Here is a 6132-nt window from a genome sequence, read left to right as displayed (position 1 = left end):
TATTTTACTACTTTCTGCAGAATTAACTGGATTAGAATTAAACATTAAAAAATCTGTGGATGACACCATTCATCTTGTTCCTCCCAATAACAGAACTGCAAGGGTGGTAGCTGGCAGCAGAACAGCAGTAACAAATAGTAAGGGATAGTCCTGCTGCAGTCCTATGAACAATTTGTGCTGTAGTTAAGTGGAGGTATCCTGCTTGAAAACATCTGCAAAGATATGATGCGAGCCCAATAAAGCAACTTGGACTGTTGTTTGGGGATTTGGGCTTGAGCCTATTTCACAGCTCACTCACTCTCCTCCTTCTTCCTCTTTCTGTTGCAACAAAATCCCAGTATAAACACAGTCTGTTGCTTGAACTCAAGATAAAGCTGTCCTGGTGCATGTTGTATCTTTCTAAGGCTGAAGACTCAGACAAACTGGGGTCATAGAGAAGAAAATGAAGTTTTCCTCTTTCCTTGTCTTACAGTAGATTTCACTTTAATTGGGATTTTTTTCCCTTTCCATGGGCTTTTCCCAAAACCTTTTGTCCTACCATCCCCTGCACAGCCACCATGCCCTTAAAGAATCTCTTTATCCCATCTCTCCTTTTACTCACCTACTACCCACTGCTGCAGCTTGGATTTTCCTTCTGGAGATGCACAAATTCAAGGGAGGAGATGGACATAGATTGTCCTGGGGACAGAGATTCATAAATTCCACTGCCCACATACATTGCTTCTGTGGTTCTCATGTATCTGTGTCTGAAAAGAAACCTGAACTCATTAGTGTGGAACCACAGGGCAGGCCAGTTTCCCTAGAGCTATTGGTGCTGCTGCAGCAAAGGGCTGTCTGTGGGCTGGAACAAGACGGGACATTTTCAGTCTGGAGACAGGAGCAGCGATGGCCTCAGCACGCAGAGGCAGGCTCCCCACAGGCTGTGCCAAGTGTGGGCTATCCCAAAGGCAATAGCAGGGGCCAGTCCTGCCCAAGTCTTCCCAGCTCTGCTGGCTCATTCCTCATACTGCTGTGCCAAGTATGTGTAGGCAGCTGCCTGCTGCCTCTGGGGTGTCATGAAATCTCAGTAGTGCTGAGGGGCGGACTGGCTTCTGTTACCACAAATGTCTCCAAGAAATTCCTCTAGGAATGGGAGGGCCTTGCAAGTGGACAACTAGAGCTGCACAGTGATGTGTTGTACCCCAGCCTGGCTTTCTTTGCCTCTGTCTGACTCATGTTCCCTCTTTATGGGAAGAATTTCCTTCACCAGCTAATTTAGGTGGAGTAACCAAAGGGCAGTATCACTATTCAGGACAATCTCTTGGCAGGGAGAAGTGTCCAGATAGCACATGGATGATGCAGAAAAGAGGGACCTCCTTTAAAGAGTGAGAGAAAATCCCTTATGTTATTGCACTGCTCAGGCAGGCTTTCCCCATCTTTCTTTCTTCAAACACCAGCTTTCAAAGCAGAAGCTATTTCACTGTCTTCTCCCATTATCAAAACTCTTTGAAAATCATTGGGGAAGCATATGCTTAATAAAACAAGGAAACAAGCTTAATAACAGGGATAAATAATTTTTCTGGGATATTTATCTACCTTTTGTTTTTTGAGCTCTGAACTGTCTTTCCTGTTCTTTGTCCCACAGGCCTGGACAAATATATAATGTCAGATGAGCGGCTGTGACGCAGGTCTGAGGCTAGAGGGGCTGAGATACAAGAAAAGACTTCAGAATCTGACAGCAAAGGTCAACAACATCCAAGAGGCTACAGAGAGATGTGCTGGGGAGTGCTGTAATTTTTTGATACGCTGATTTTGGTGACAATTGTCTCCTATAAAACTTCTGACTTGTATGGATTGTCCTGTCCTATCAACTCTGTGAGGTGATAAAGCCTCCTTAGCAAGATTTATAATAGATTTGGGGTCAGAAAGGCCCAGCTTTTGGGGCACCAACATCTAATATGTGCATAGAAAATATTCCCTGATGTGCTGCAGGCTTTTAAAAGTGGAAAAGAAATCACAAAAAGGCAGTTATGTTTTGGTTTCTATTTCATTGAGTAATAAAGATAAAGAGCAGCATAATGAATGAGATAAATTGAACTAAGGCATTATGACTCATATGTCCCATGACTGAGCTGTCAGAACAAGATGTTTTGTGTTTCTGGTTGAGTTACCTACATGCTGATGATCTCACATCATGTTTTTCATTCTCATATCCAAGCTTTCACTGAAATAACAATTATGGCCAGAGTGCTTAAGAGGCAAAATGTCTGTGGGCACATCAATCAAAGTCATCAGTTTTCTTCTTTTTTCTTTGGCTGTCTACCAGTCTAGTTACCTAATGTGCTTTATTTATAGCCCTATCGGACCCCTGTAATTAATAAGGCTTATTAATTGCCCAGCAGACTCCTGACCACTAATGCCAGGCAGTGCTGTTGGTCACTGGTAGGTGCTGCACTTTTGTTCTAGCTCAGGTGTGGGCCCACAGCCACATTCTGACAGGGCTCTGCTGACTCCTCCCAGCTGTGATTTTGTGCCAGCATATTTTTGTGCCATGCCCTGCACATGGGAAGCTGGTGCTCCAGGTGATACTGAGCATGGATTGTGCTGTGCATTGCAAGGGTGCACTCCTGTTGCAGAGAGCAGATGTTTGGGCAACTTCCCAGGAATGGACTGGCTGCTTCTGGAAGCAAACACCATCCCAGGACATGATCTTAAGTAGAGATATCCCACTCTGTGGTAGGAGGGCTAAAATGTTAACTCAGCAATTCAGCAGGTCATTTTCATCTAGTCCTAGGACACTGCAGCAGCAGAAGGTGGTTCAAGCCCTGGGTGTTTGGAAACTGAAAGCCCTCAGCATCCAGTCTTTTGTTGCCAGTTCACTCTGAGAAACTGAACCTGTGGCTTGACAAGAGGATGTGAAGCTGTCACAGCACAGCAAAAGCATCCCTCTTCCCAAGATACAGGAAATCCAGATCAGCATGCCATGCTGCTATTGCAGTACACATGAGATGATGAAGTCTGGAAGACTGAAAGGAAACTTGACCTAGGAAACGGTATGTTCTTGCATCTCAGACCGTGTTAGTTTTATACCCCTGTGTCATTCACTAATGTTGGTTGCATGATGGAGAGTATTTGAGTGAGAATCACAGCTAAATTTACTAATCCTAAGAAATTATAGCTATTGCATGTTATGTGAGTGTGTGCCTGTCCACTAAGGACTCGCAGGGGTCACAGATACAAGCCATATTGTTTGTGGAGCTAGAGGTGAAGAATGGGAAATGGCTTCTGGAGAAGAAACACAGGCATTGCTTAGTTTCAGCCCATCACATAGTGCTTAGATCTTTGGACGAAGATGTTGAGAGGCACATTCTAGGGAACGGAGCTGCTGCAGTTTAGGAAAGTACTTATCCCATCTCTTGACTTTATCTCAGGTGATTTTTATTGCTGTCAGAGCCAGGGTCATTGGAATGGATCATGGAAACAAACACATATTGCACATTATCCTGCAGGAAGCTTTCCCATCAAATCTCCACTGAGCCCATTACAGGCTGAGTGTCACCATATTATCTTAAAAGCGTCATGTACCTCAGTCTGAAAACTACAAAGAGGCTTCTTCCTTAGTGAGTTTATCACAACCTTGATCTTCATGAATTTCCACCATGAACTTCCATTTGTGTTCTGTTTTCATTATAGAAGTACATTCCTAGCAGACCTTTCCTGGGACTACCTGTCATACTTTTTAGCTTTCAGAAAGTTGCACTGTTGCCACTGATACTTAAAATGCATTTACAAACAGCCATGTAAAAATGAAAACACTGGTAATGCACACCTTGACATTCTCTTCCAAGCCACGCACAAGATTGCCCATCAGGTTAGGGTGGTGTACATTGGTTATCCAAGAGCCCACTCTACTCACTTTGTTCCTTGTGGAGACAGGTGGTTTCTGAGGCAGCCAGCACTCAAGCCAAGTAGGTTAGACACGCTGTTGTCAATATCTGGCATTAGCTCCAGCATCAGTCCGGAAATCACCGAAGCTCCTTGTCCCTCAGAAGAGGCAGAGCTCAGCAATTTTCTTCAGGTATTCCATAAAAAAAGATGGAATCCAAAATCTTTATACTGACAACTCATGCCATTTTGGGATATCCCAGGTAATGGAAAAAACCTCAAGGCCAGTTCCTGGAGGGACAAATAGCCCTGTCACTGTACTAGGCCAAAGCTGGCTCTGTGCATTCAGGCAGTGTTGAGCCTGAGGTAACCTCCTCTCCTGGAACACAGAGTGCTGCTGGCATGCCGAATGTGGCACAGCTCACCATGGGCAGAACCAGTCTCTTCGTAGTCTATGAGGAGCCACTTAGGTCCTGTTGCCTGTTGCTCCCCCGGGCTCCTAGTCTGAGGACCGCACCTGCAGACTCCCTGGAGCACTCCCTGTTGACACCTCTGGTCGTCATTAGATCAGGCTTGGTATCCCGTGAAAGTATCTGTGGTGTTTCCAAACCTGATCAGGCAGTGCTGTGCCTCAGCTGATGGACCCAGACAGACTTTGAAGGGAGCCAGCTAAGCTCTCTGCACCCACAGTGCAGTTAATCTGCAAGCAGAATATGAGCTGCCAAGTGACTGGTAATTGTAGCTGCTCCTCGGTGTCATCCTAGGATTGTGAGTCTTGCTAGTTTGGCCATGTTTTTGAAAGGGGGCTGGCAATGTTCTGAGCTGCACTGTGTTCTTCCAGCATAGCACTTACATGAACAGCATGTTGGGAGCTGCTATCTTTCCTAAATATTTCTACAAGAAATTCCTATAACAATATTTAAAAATACCTTAAGGAAAGGGAATGTGAGTTTATTTTACAAATCTCAAAATAAATGGATTTTGCCCTCTTGCAGTCTTATCTGTATACTCACCAGCACCATAGGATCATAGAATATCCTGAGTTGCATGAGACCCAAAAGGATCAATAAAGTCCAATTCCATTCCACACTGAGATGTGTGCATCTCAGCGGCCTTGCCAGGATCACTTATGGGTAAGAGAGATGGTGTAGGATATATAGTGGTTCTCAGTAAGAGATGCCTGACAACATATGGCTTAATGAACAACTGTTTTAATAAGACTGACTAAGAAGAGGAATATAGACAGCAAGTAAATCTAACACCCCTTCAGATGCTGGGCACCCTGTGTTCTGGCAGTGCTGGACAAGACCATGGTTAGATTTCCCCACAGCACATTGTGTATATCCTGCCTGTGAAGGGAAGCTCCCCACTTTTGTCACTTGAGCTATTATATATTTTCTTACAGGGACACATTTCTGTTCCTACAGGAAGTTCGAACTTCCTGCTGCACATATAGATAAGGGTTGGTTAGCGACTGCCAAGTGGGTGGTACAGCCACTGGTGCCAGGAAGGAGCTACCCCGGGCTCCCTTGTCACAATCCACCAGCTAGATTTCTCCTGAGAGCAAGGGATCTGTGCGGCCTGAGGGCCATGCTGCATGTGCAGCACAGCGCAGCACAGGCCTGTGTATAGAAATTACAGATTAGGAATGTACAAGTTTCTCAGTCTCTAAGTACAAGTGAGTAGATATGTTCTGTTTGAGATTACCAGCTCCTTGAATGCCATGTTTGCTGCATGGTTCCCAATACATGGACCCCTCTCTTTCTCCACAGAGGAAAGTCTCCTGGGTTTGATAGGGAAAGTAAGTTTTGCTGACACTTCGTGAGTGAAGTCTCTCATCAGTGGTATTTGTGAGCACTTCATCCTTGATGAAGCTGTGACATGGACATCATGGAAAGGTCTGGCAATGTACGAGGCAGAACTACTGTGCTTTCAATAGAGGAAACCTTTCAACCTTCAGGAAAGGTCTGTGTGCCATGCAAAAAAGCTGTGTCCATGGGAGGAGTGTCCTACATGTTACATAAGTCCATTCTTCTATTCATTTTTATACTACTACTTCTCTCTTATGTAAGTCCATTCTTAAATCTAACCTTTACAATAATTGGTTCTATAGGCTATATATCTTTATTCCAAAAACAATAACTGGTCAATTCTATGTAGCTTAACTGATTGGAATCCCTGATACACAGATCAAGATGGGAAGGGGTGAGGGGGTTTCCAAGCAGCATATATGGTCTATAACTTAAAATACAAGGTCCAGTAACTTCT

The sequence above is a fragment of the Corapipo altera genome, unplaced genomic scaffold, assembly GCF_003945725.1.
Source record: "Corapipo altera isolate COAL_440 unplaced genomic scaffold, ASM394572v1 0, whole genome shotgun sequence".
Classification (NCBI taxonomy): Eukaryota; Metazoa; Chordata; class Aves; order Passeriformes; family Pipridae; genus Corapipo; species Corapipo altera.
Note: the sequence above shows the minus strand (reverse complement) of the source record.